Below are 13,286 nucleotides of genomic sequence, written 5' to 3'. Positions count from 1 at the left end.
CATTTCTCCCAAAGAAGCACCACAGCTCTCATCAGACTCGTGGTGAGTCTAGGACTCATTAAATATCCAAACAGAGGGCGAGAAAAAGGAGGTATGATGTGATCAGAGAGATCAGGAAGAGTCAGGGAGGGCAGCCACAACTCAACTTTGTAAAGAAGTTCAGAAGACAGTAAATTTTCATTCCTTCATCTCTGCAATGTTTATTCAACAAACAGGAAGAGCTCGTTGTGTTTACCAGGAGATGAGGATGGAACATAGATAGACAAGATGGAAACAAACAGTTTCCTCTCTCCACGACCTCACTACTGAGCACGCAGGACAAGCTCGCCATCTGGAGCGATTGTGCTTGGCATCATGCCACCCAACTCCGAAGGGAAAAGGCCAACAGGACGCATGTCCTCTGCATCTCATCACCTTATTTTTATAAAGCCATTTAAAAGCCTTTGTTTTTATCCAACAAACCAGAGTGCCTACTCTGTGCCCAGCTGCACCTCAGGCACCAGGGGGACTGGGGGTGTATTTGTGCAGAGGATCTAACTTCACAGTCTTATTTTCCTACTCATCAGATGTTGCCACAAACACTGGGGACCCACAATTTTTCCTTAGGTTTCAGGGTTTAAAAGAATTCTGAATTAGGGGACTTTCCTGGTTGTCCAGCGGCTGAGAATCTGCTTTCCAATGCAGCAGAGGCAGGTTTGATCCCTGGTTGGGGAACTAAGATCCCACATGCCACAACTAAGACCTGATGCAGCCAGATAAATAAATATTTTAAAATAACATTAATAATTCAGAATTAAAAGTTCTAAAATATTAAATTAGGCAGTGCCTTATACTGGGTTTAATTTTAACTAAATCACTGTCAGGCTAATAAATCAATAAAAACACTTAAGATATACCAATGACTTCCAGACACACAGCAGATTATACAGAAAAAGGGATACTCAGAATGGTGGGACTAAGAAATGAGAACTGGTGGAGGACACGAACTGGCATCATGGCTGTATCGAAGCGTCAGCTCCACAGGGTCTCTGCTGATGAACCTGGCCTAGCTCCAGGCGCCCTGTGCCACGAGTGAGCCACCTTTCTCTACCAAAGCCAATGCTACCATGCAGATCTGACTGAAGGAAGTCACAGCCCTTGAAAGGAGTCAGTGAGCCGTGTGTTAAGGTGACAGTGAAAGCCTGTCCCGACGGCCGCCCTAGGGGTCACAACAGCTCCAGAACCCGCTGGGCAGGGTCTCCCCAGGAAGTGGGGGCCTGTCGCTGATGAGTCCCGCCAGGCCCGCCTCAGGAGACACGCAGGAGAGGGCTGGAGCCCAGAGCCCTGGGAGAAGCACACACATCCCGCAGTTCTTAAACACAGGCACTCTGGGGGCATCTGGAGCTCTGAGTCTGTCCAACAGTGTGCATTCTGACTGAAAGGATTCCGAATTTCCTGTGTCACTGAGATTATTCTGATTCTTTGTTCTGCAAACTAGTCTTTAACAGGTGCATATTTCTCTCGACAAATAAAAGGCTTAAAAAACAACCAAGTCTGACATTTCCAACACCCCAAAGGTTCCTATGTCACACCTGAAGTGAAGATAAGTGGTGAAGACAAGTGGCTTCAGTTTTTATATGTGTTAGTGTTTTGGATATTTTGAATGACTCTTCTGAAGTTGCAAGAAACTAAGCAGTTATCAAGTAAATACCAGGACCTTCAGTGTTTTCTTTAAAAAAAAAAAAACCTAACACACACACACACACACTCCCTTCTTCAGAGGTCAACCTACTCCCTCAACACACACCTAGCATTCTGAAAGTTACTCACAGCTACAAACAAGAGCGAGAAAGCCCATGCACACAGGCCTCCCTTCCTCCCAGTTTCCCCAGGCAGCCAGCATTTCAGAAATTCCGCCAGGACACATTCCCAGAGGAGAGAGCACCCCAGGTAGGAAAAGGAGGCCACTGCAGTGCCACAGAAATGCAAGGCGTCAGGTTTCTCTCCAGAGGTGGCTGTGCAGAGACACTTACAGCTGATGGCTGAAGGCTGACGCCCCAGGGTCTCCATTCACCTAATCGCTACAACCACCCTAGGGCAGGAACTACTCCGACCCCCAGAGCACAGAGGGCAGTGAGTGAGAGCGGAGCGGTGGGAAGGAGAGGCCTGAGAGCAGGCCTGGAGCAGGAGGCGGGTGACTGGCGGGCCAGGCGGCTGAGCAATGACAGGGAAAACTGGGAGGGAAAGTCAGGAAAGAAATGGGTGAACCAGCCTCAAAGGCCAGGCCAGCCACGGTGAGGATGCCAGTTTTGACTAAGTGAATGGCAAGCCTTTAAGATGTTCCAAGCGGAGGAGTGACGTAACAGATTCCTGTTTTCAAAGGCACTGAAGCAGCACTGTGTTCCTCCTGGGCGTTGGGTGCCGGAGACAGCGGCCTCAGGCTGCAGACCCGAGAGAGCCCCTCCCTACAGCTAGCTCTCCCTAGAGCTGCGGACAAGCCCGGCTCTTGGGCCCTGGCCCCAGCCCCAGCGGCCACCTCTCCCCGGAACTGTCAGGGCCTGAGAAGGGCAGCAGCACGGGGAAAGGAGAGCTGCTGCTGGAATCCCTTCTCTCCCCCGCTTCCTCAGAGAGGGACACACACCCCAGCCCGAACCTGACCTCCTCAGACAACAGACACACACACAAACGTAGGTGAACAAACTTCTGGTTTTTATTCGAACAGGACCTGCAATTAGCAGCTCTGCACACCTTTGTCTTTCTACAGGATTTTACAGGGAGTAAGAGGTGCACTAAGATCCACCTAAAACAAAATGAAACCCCTGTCTAGTTAACAGTCAGCAGAGCCCTGAGAAAATCACAAAGGTACCGCACGTCTTCTGCACGAAGAAACTGATTCTGAGCGATGCAGTGAAGCAACCTCTGACCGCTGTGGAAAGGAAGCGGGCAGGACAGTCTCTGGGTTCCTCAGGACAAGGGGACCCTGATGAGTGTTTAGCTTCAAGTTCCAGGCAGTGGAGAAGCATCAGAAAACTTTTCAAAGGGACCTGAAATTGGTTTTCACTGAATGAGCACAGTGTGCCTAAAAATGGGGGGCAGGAGGTGGAGGGGAGAAATTAAGTTCCATTATCAACATCAAAATGAATCCACAGTCTCACTGTTGAACCTAAACGTTAAAAAAAATTTTTTTTCCTTACTGATTCTCTAAAGAACATTAGAATACTGGGAATCTGTTTTTTCACTAGTGGCTGAAAACATTTGATTCTATGGATTCAAATCAGTGGTAGGCAAAGCTGGATGCTTACTGGAATCTCATGAAGCTTCTGGTGCGGGGAGTTGGGGGGGGGCCTCACCCAACGACTATCAGAATCAGAATCTCTAGCAGGGTTGCCCAGACATTTCTTTTTTAAATCTCCCCCAGTGAAACTGGTGAGTGGCGAGTTAAGAACCACCGGTTTAAATCTCACCATACCACTTGACAGTAAGTTATACTTTTCAAAACAGAGTCATCTGTTTCATTTGATCTGACCTTATTACACAGTAAGAACCATGGCTAAAAAGGCAATAAGGAAAACATCAAAAACATGCAAATCATTTCTATCATGTTTCTCAAACCTTTCATTAAGAAATCAACAGTGGAGATAGCCTAAAAAACCCCATCTACAGGGTACCCATAAGACTATACCACACCTGACACTTCCTGCTCAAGAATCTTCCTTATAGACATTAAATTCAATAACAGTTTATTTATAAAACCCAAAAGATTTTACTCAAGGCATTGCTTCCTCCTCAAATTAAAAAACATTCACATTTAAAGCCAAAGCACGATGAAGACAGAACTAATAAGTGCTTTTACGAACAAATCAAGTGCTTTTACTTACAAAGGGCTCAGTTCAGTTCAGTCGCTCAGTCGTTTCCAACTCTTAGCGACCCCATGAATCGCAGCACGCCAGGCCTCCTTGTCCATCACCAACTCCCAGAGTTCACTCAGACTCACGTCCATCGAGTCGGTGATGCCATCCAGCCATCTCATCCTCGGTCGTCCCCTTCTCCTCCTGCCCCCAATCCCTCCCAGCATCAGTCTTTTCCAATGAGTCAACTCTTTGCATGAGGTGGCCAAAGTATTGGAGTTCAGCTTTAGCATCATTCCTTCCAAAGAAATCCCAGGGCTGATCTCCTTCAGAATGGACTGGTTGGATCTCCTTGCAGTCCAAGGGACTCTCAAGAGTCTTCTCCAACACCACAGTTCAAAAGCATCAATTCTTCGGCACTCAGCCTTCTTCACAGTCCAACTCTCACATCCATACATGACCACTGGAAAAACCATAGCCTTGACTAGATGGACCTTTGTTGGCAAAGTAATGTCTCTGCTTTTCAATATGCTGTCTAGGTTGGTCATAACTTTCCTTCCAAGGAGTAAGCGTCTTTTAATTTCATGGCTGCAATCACCATCTGCAGTGATTTTGGAGCCCAAAAAGATAAAGTCTGACACTGTTTCCACTGTTTCCCCATCTATTTCCCATGAAGTGATGGGACCGGATGCCATGATCTTCGTTTTCTGAATGTTGAGCTTTAAGCCAACTTTTTCACTCTCCTCTTTCACTTTCATCAAGAGGCTTTTTAGTTCTTCTTCACTTTCTGCCATAAGGGTGGTGTCATCTGCATATCTGAGGTTATTGATATTTCTCCCAGCAATCTTGATTCCAGCTTGTGTTTCTTCCAGTCCAGCGTTTCTCATGATGTACTCTGCATAGAAGTTAAATAAGCAGGGTGACAATATACAGCCTTGATGTACTCCTTTTCCCATTTGGAACCAGTCTGTTGTTCCATGTCCAGTTCTAACTGTTGCTTCCTGACCTGCATACAGGTTTCTCAAGAGGCAGGTCAGGTGGTCTGGTATTCCCATCTCTTTCAGAATTTTCCACAGTTTATTGTGATCCACACAGTCAAAGGGCTCATGCCAGATCAATTTTTAATTGTGATTTCTGAAATAATTTTCATTTCTCTTAGGCATGTGAAACTTCAGAAACTTTAGGGATGGATTTTCATTTTTTCTTTTGGTTTTATATGACAAGTGATGGCACTATACTTTGAAAAAGTACCTTTCAGAGCATGTGACCCTGTGCGTCACAGTGGGTTGTGGAAGGCATGTGCCACATTTCTACGGATGTGTCTTTCACTTCTTGGCAGATGCTACCCGCGTGACTAGGCCTGAGCTCTAGAGTCCAGTGCAGCTCATGCTGGGCACACTCACACAAGTAGGTTCTACGTCTCCTTTTTAGAGTAAAACAAGGTGCTACTTTAAAAACGACCAAACTTCCTTACCTACACACAGAAGAGGCATAAATCTTCCCTAAAACTCTGACACACGCCTGAAGTCTTCCAACCTACACTCATCAAGACCCTATGTCCAAATGACAAACAGGATAAGAATAAGTAATATAAAATTTAGCCAGATTCTGACTGGGAAGAAAAGGTTCAAGTCGAAAAATACTGAAACATTACAAAGGCATCTGTCTCTAATGAGTGACAACTGAGAAAACCCAGGTGCAGCCTGGCAAGGGTGTTTAGCGAGTACACAAACAGCTTTTCTGTAACCAGTCTGACATAAAAGCAAGGAATTCACGGTAGAAGCTATAGTGGCAGACTGATGGAAACCTATGAAAAAATCTCTCATCTGTTCACATCTTTCTGGATTATTTCAAAGTTCTGTCACAAAGTTTAGGTTAGGCTGCACTATCTGTATAGGAAGGAGAAATCCTTTAAAAAGTTTCAGAGAGAATATTTAAATGTCTTATACCTACAATGCTAGAATCACAGGTCTTTTGGTGGCTCCCATTCCCTAAGCCCTCTGACAGACTCTTTCATGGTTAAGAGCGTGCAGAGATGTTTCCTCACAGGACTAGAGCAGGCTGAGGAACAACCGCTGTAAGCACATTATACGTGGCCTCAGCTTAACTACAGCTCTGGGCTTAAATACGCCAAGATTTCCTGAATATTATACAAGATATAATTAGCATATAAATTAACAGTCAAGAATGTCTGAGTTTATGTTTTACTGATCTACTTTTTGACAATAAAAGGTAATTCTTTTCAGGGAGACCAGACAGTCATTTCTAAATTCACACTGGATTTTGAGATGTTCTTCATATGCAGTAAGTCAGGACAAAGAAAAGAATAACGAAAAAGAACACAATTCTAAGATGTGTCCATAGACTTCGTCAGATGTTAAGGCATTACGGAGTCAGAAAAACCTAAGAACCACTTCTCCAAAATAAATGCGAGTACGTTATTTTCAACACTGTGAAGGTTAAATGCTCTGGCCTCCATGGATACAGGGTAATTTTTTGGCTGATTATCTGGTTTTACAATTGGTTTTATTTTTAAAAATACAATATAAAAATAATTTGGTAGCCATGAAAAAATGCAGTGTGTTTCTGCCGTGGCGACCTTCACTCGCAGACCAAAATAAGGCATTATCATTAAAAATAAAGTAAAAACAACCGCTACACAACAGCTCAGGAACATCTACATTGAAATACTTGCCTTCCCTGATGGCTCAGGTGGTAAACGTCTGCCTGCAATGCAGGAGACCTGGGTTCAATCCCTGGGTTGGGAAGATTCCCCTAAGAGAAGGAAATGGCACCCCACTCCAGTATTCTTGCCTAGAAAACTCCATTGACTGTAGCCTACCAGGGTCCTCCGTCCATAGGGCTGCAAAGAGTTGGATACAACTCAGCGACTTCACTTTCACTTTAGGCAAAGAATAGTAAGTATTCTTTAACTTTTTATTTTGAAATAATTATAGATTCATAAGAGTTGCTCCCCACCACAAAAAAAAAAAGCACAGAGAGGTCCCATGTACTATTCATCCAATTTTCCCCGCGGCAACAGCTCACTTAACTCTAGAACACCACCACAACTAGGACACTGACTGGTGTACTCCACAGAGCTCATGGGGTTTCCCTGCGTTACATCCACTCATCTGTGTGCAGCGTCCATGCAATTCCATCCCAGGTACAGATTCATTTAGTGACATCAGATGCAGACGCGCTCCATCACCCAAGACTCCTTCATGCTATCCCTGTATAGCTACATACTCACCATCGTCTCCAGCCTGTGGCAACTGCAGGTCTGTCCTCCATCTCCATAATTTTAGTTCAAGAGTTATGTAAGTGGGAATTATGCGGTATGTAAGTTTCTGAGATTGGCATTTTTTCACTCAGCGTAATTTTCTTAAGATCCATTCAGGCTGTTCAATGAATCGCTTGTTCCTTTTTATTGCTGCATAGCATTTCAGGGCAAGAATGCACCACAATTTCACCCACTGAAGGACCTGTGGCCTGTTTCCAGTTTGGGGCTATTACAAATAAAGTTCCTACGAACAACCACATACAGATTTTCATGTGAAAATAAACTCCCAGAGTGCAACTGCAGAGTTGTATGGGAAGTATATATTTAGTTTTATAAGAAACTGCCAAACTATTTTCCAGAGTGGTGTAATAGCGACTCCTCTCCAGCTCTTCTTTCTCATAACTGTTTTAGCTATTTTGGGTCCGTGGCCTTTCCACACAAGTTTTAGAATAATGTTGTCTATGTCATCAAAAACCCTGCAGGGCTTGTGGCAGGAACTGGATTAAACGTATGGATCAATTGGGAAGAAGTGACATCTGTACTACCTGGTTTTCCATTTCATGAATATGATTCATCTCTCCATTCATTTAAGACTTTTTAAATTTCCTTCATTAGCATTTTGCATTTTTCAGCATAAATTATTTTGTTATATGTGTTTTCTTAGATACATAAATTTTCTTTCATAGGACTGTAAATATATTAATTTCAGGCTCCAGATGTTTCTTAATATAGAGAAATGCAATTGGTTTTTGTGTGTTGATCTCGTATCCTGTGATCCTGCTGAATTCACTTATCGTTCCTAGGAATTTTTCTGTAAATATACATCTCGAGATTTTCAAAGCAGAAAATCATGTCATCTGCAGACTGAGGTGGTTTTATTTCTTCCTTTCGACTCTGTATGCCTTTTAGTACTGCACCCAATAAGTGTGGTGAGTGAACATCCTTTTCTTGTTTCCAAACTTGGAAAGCATAAAGATGAAAGCATTCAGTCATTCATCATTAAGTATGTTAGCTGTAGATTTTTGAAGATGTTCTTTATCAAGTTGAGAATGTTCCCCTCTATTCCTAGTTTACTGAGAGTAATATTTTAATGTGGGACAAAACATAGATTTATAAAAAGACCTCTAGTTTTCTGCATACTCACATGCATGAGGACACTTCTTGTAACTCCATACATGAATAATCTCTATTAAATACTGAACTGCAAATTGTGGACAGTGTACTCAGATTTTCTGTTTACATCCCAAAAAGCTTATACACACTGACTTCTACGTCCAAACCTTTGCACTGTATTAACATGGTGCCACGTTTTACATAATTTAGCTTTCAATGATTTCTCCTGCATGTTAATTTAGCAAATAATAAGCTAATGAAGAGACCTAATATTTCATCCTTGAAACTGTTTGTCTATAAACTAGGAAGCATCTAATATAGGGGTTTTCAGTTCCAAAACTGTAACTTCCCTGGAAGCCTCTGAATCTCAAGTGAGATGATAAAGTTTTCGATATCAAATCTAGTTCATTTTAACTTGAAACTAAACTTAAAAAATGTAGTGAAGTAGAAAGATATAAACAATGTTAGGGTTTTACATCTGAAAAGTTCTGTGCATGATCTAAGAAACAGTTTTTTCATTTTAGAGTTTCTATATTTGAAGAAACCTATAAAGTATAGTTTTGCTTTTTAAAGCAGAGTAAAGTCTTCTGGTGGTTCAGTGGTAAAGAACCCCCCTGCCAATGCAGGAGAAGCAGGTTCGATCCCTGGGTCGGGAAGATCCCCTGGAGGAGGAAATGTCAGCTCACTCCAGTATTCTTGACTGAATAATCCCATTTTTTTCCTTTTCCCTTCTAATTCAGCGAAGTCAACTTAGTTCACATTCTTGAAAGCCAACAGAGGCAACTGCAATCAACAGCTCCCTGAGTATGATCCAGCTCTCTTCCTCCCCACAAGTCTCTAGACATGACAGCAAAGGAAGACGGCACACGGGATCAGACTAAGAGAGGAGCCAGCTGACAGAAGCATCCGTGCTGGTCCTTTCCAGAAGACAGTCTGGAAACAGGAAAGGCTTGCACTTAAGACAGTCACTGCAAGAATGAATCCACAAAAGAAAATTCAAAAGAGAATGACTCCAGTTCTCTCACTCTGTAACTCGCTGAGCATGAACAGGCAGGTGTTTGTTCCAGGTGGGGGTAGTGGCTGTGGGCACAGAGGCAGAGGTGTACTGACTGTCAAATACTAAGGCCAGATACCAGGCCACCCTCTGCTCCTCCCCCACATCAACTGGAGGTTACTCAGACATTGTATCTGCAGACTACTAGAGAATCTCCAAAAAAAAAATAAAGAAGTTAAGCACACAACTAACAATCCCCAAGCACACATGAGCAACAGGAGACAAGAACCAAGTGCACCAAGCAGAACACCCAAGAAAACCACTGAGTACAGCATTTCCAGAAGCGAAACCATGCACCACAGATCACACGAAAAGCACAGCCCAACAACGAAAACAAAAGTAACCTCACGTGAGACTCTGCCCCCACAGCATCTGACGCAAAAGATGACGGGAGAGTATCTCTAAAGTTGGAAAGAAAACGATTCTCACTATGTACTTCTATACCCAGTCAAAGTACCATTCAAATGTGATGATACTTTCAGACAAAGACTTGGAAAACTTTTCACAAATCTTCTCTAAAGAATTAAAAACAAAACAAAAGTAATCTAAGATAGAAAGGAGACAAATCAGTGGTAAACCAAAAAATTAGTAAAATTAAGTTCAAAATTAAAAATTTTTTATAAAATAAATAAAAGCAAATAAAGGAAAGTGAAAGCAAACTATAGTTTTCTGTATGGTAGAGGGAATGATACAAATATTAACTCTAGACATTGCAAGTAGACACTAATACAGAGAAACAGACTGCACATCTTGCAAACCACCAGAGGAGGAGCAAAGAGAACTTCAATACTCCAACAAAACACGACAGAAGGTGATAAAATAATAAGGCAGATGAAAAATACAAAACAGTACAAGTAAGTCCAAATATTCCAGTAAAAAACAAATGTGAATGGACTAAATTCACCTATTAAAAGTCTTATGAATTATGGACACCTAATAAAGCTACATATTGTTTAAGATAAACCTGAAACAAAATGACAAATGGGATTTAAAGCAATAAGCAAATAAGCACAGTTTCATATTGCTAAAAGTGATAATCCATCACGTAAAATAAATTGTATAGACTTTTATATACCTAACACAGCATGAAAATAACATGTACAAGCAAAAACTGATTAAAATACGAAATTGACAGATTTGAGTAGGGGACTGGCATAATTCTCTCAAAAAATAACAGCTAAGAATAAAAACATGGGGCAAAATACATAATTAACAATCTTAATTATGTATAAAAACTCTATATATACCAAAAATACAAATATTTTTATCACATAGGGAAGCGTAACCAAAAATTACTATGTACTAAACCACACGGAAAATCTAAAAATAGTTCCCAAAGCAGAAACCAATCAGGCATATTTGACTGTAACATACTAAAATTAGAAGTTAAAACCAAATAGCTAAAAGGAAGAATAAATGTATCCATTCTGAATTTTCAAAAAACAAAAAATCTCAACCAGAAACAAAGCAGTAAAGTTTAGCGATGAGTAACGATGGCTGCAGAGCGGAGCCCCTGGGATGCTACCAGACTGTGGGGGAAGGCAACAGTCTTAGGTGTATCCATTAGAAATCAGGATAATAAAGGAAAAAAGCTTTCAAGGCACTAAAAAAGAAATCAGAAGGGAAACTCAAAGGTCCTAGAAAGAATAAAAAGTGAAAGAAAAAGTAATGATACAGAAGAAAAAAAGTACAGTTAAATAAAATCAAATCTGAATCTTTGAATATGACAAAATACAATTTCTGAATTTTCAATGCTGAGGATCAGTGGACTCTTAAAAAACTAAATTATAAAATTGAACCAAAGTTGTTTTACTTAACAATATCTGATAATTAAGTGATAGATTCTAATCTTTATCCCCAACTAATTTTGCTAAATATCTGTGAAAAATCAGTGATTGATTTTGGCATAATAAACCAATATTACATTAACAGAAATGTGACTTTCCATTTGTTTTTCAAAGCAATTCTATAGTAATTTCAACCACACAATTACACAAAATGCATGGAAATAAATACAAATAATGAAAATGAACTCTATTCAATTCCACTTTACCAACATAAGTTAACCATTTATCAGACTGGTGATTATCTTTTCAGACAATTTTCTTTTCGTTTTTAAAAACTTATGTAAAGTTCCATGATGCAGTATTTAAGAGGAGGGGAAAAACATCACAATGAACACCTGTGCATTCACTGCCCAAAGCATCACCAATACAGCTGAAACCCTGCGGACAGGCCTGCACCTCAGAAGTTAGCTACCTCGATCTCTCACGTTCTTCATACTTCACTGCGTGTACTGCAGCCCTAAACAATGTTTCACACTGCTTTGTATGTTTTAAACTTTTGTATAAATGTTCTAATACTGTATGTTCTCTTTATTCATTTTCTCACTTAAACAAGTTTGTGAAACTCCAGCCATGTTGACATAATTCATTAAATTTCACTAAGCTATAGTTTCACCGTATGAATAATGAACAATTTATTCTCCTGCTGATGAACAGTCAATACTGCTAACAACATTTTTTGAAAATCTCCAGCATATGAGAGCTTCTCTACGGTATACACACAGGAAGCAGAGCCACTGGGTCTCAGCATGCCTACTTAACTTTACTAGCTATTGACAAACTGCCGTCTACAAAGTACAAGAGTTCTTCACGTTGTATAGTCTCATCCACACTTGGTTTTGTCTGCCTTTAGCTTGGCTCAACGGAGAAGGCAATGGCACCCCACTCCAGTACTCTTGCCTGGAAAATCCCATGGACAGAGGAGCCTGGTAGGCTGCAGTCCATGAGGTCGCTAAGAGCCGGACACGACTGAGCACCTTCACTTTCACGTTTCACTTTCCTGCATTGGAGAAAGAAATGGCAGCCCACTCCAGTGTTCTTGCCTGGAGAGTCCCAGGGACGGGGGAGCTTGGTGGGCTGCCGTCTATGGGGTCGCACAGAGTCGGACATGACTGAAGCGACTTAGCAGCAGCAGCAGCAGCTTTGCTCAATATGAAAAGTAAGAAACAGGGTCTTACTGCAGTTTTAATTTGCCTTTCCTTGATTATTAGTGAGGCTAAATATCCTTTTCACGTTGACACATTGATGCTTCCTCATCTGCATATTCTTGCCTCCATTTTCAGATTGGTCTCCACTAATCAAAAGATGTCTGCCTCAAATATTCTAATGAAAGACTTCAGTGAAGCCTGGTTATCTGTAGTGGGTAGAAACCACATAGTCTAACATGAAACAGTGCCTTGGTGTACAGAGTATTCAGCGTAAGATCAGCACTCTTCAGTGCTTACCTTTAACCTTCTATAACCTGTATTTTAAACAATCAGAATGCAAATGAAAGGCTCATTATCTATGAAGTTTGATATCATATGCATGTAATATTAGGATTATTTTTCTAAGATTAAACCTAAAATTTTAAAAGCTGACCACATCTTCAGATTAACAAATCCTTAAAAACTGAAAATAAATTCCTAAATGACCTTCACAACAAATATGATTCCAAGGGGACAAAACTGGCACAAGCTGAAAAGCAATAAACACTTGTGTCACAATGGAGAAACTCATGACAAGTAAGAGCGTGAGGAAGTGTTAGAGTGAACGGAGCAGGCCGGTGGAATGCCAAGAGTTACCACTACTTTACCACACAGCAAGCACTCTGTTATCAACTTTCTATCTTATACAAGAAGATACAGTAACCACCACAGGGGTCACTGTGAAAAGTAAACAAGATAACATTCAATACCCGTATCTGATCTAATTCTATTCTTTGGATGATGAATGAAGCAGAGAGGTCAAGTACACTGTTCAAGGTCACAATAAATGATCTCAGTGCCAGAATTCTTCACGCTATACACTGTAATATTCACAGTACCTTTCTAATATGGGTCTCATGACTGTTTAAATGTATTCACAGGAAGGAAATAACTAGAAGTATCTAAAAAAGATAGGAAAAGCACTCAGACCCTAAAAATACAAACAAAACAGGCCGATGAGAGGTTATCTTAAAAGGT

General features: G+C 41.2%; 1 protein-coding gene across 10 annotated transcripts in view; it reads right to left on the bottom strand.

Annotated features, from left to right (window-relative positions):
* SNRK (SNF related kinase) overlaps nt 1-13,286 on the bottom strand; it is a 68,477-nt gene that overhangs the window by 37,134 nt on the left and 18,057 nt on the right. The window contains exon 1 of one of the 10 annotated variants that reach the window (XM_060402135.1): nt 3,858-3,976. The exons of the other annotated variants lie outside the window; for them this stretch is intronic. The gene's annotated coding sequence lies outside the window, so the exon portion shown is untranslated. Of the gene's footprint in view, nt 1-3,857; nt 3,977-13,286 lie in introns of those variants that run through there. 10 annotated transcript variants of the gene reach the window in all.

The sequence above is a fragment of the Ovis aries genome, chromosome 19, assembly GCF_016772045.2.
Source record: "Ovis aries strain OAR_USU_Benz2616 breed Rambouillet chromosome 19, ARS-UI_Ramb_v3.0, whole genome shotgun sequence".
In the NCBI taxonomy this organism is placed as follows: Eukaryota; Metazoa; Chordata; class Mammalia; order Artiodactyla; family Bovidae; genus Ovis; species Ovis aries.
Note: the sequence above shows the minus strand (reverse complement) of the source record. Positions and strands in the feature narration are given on the sequence as shown.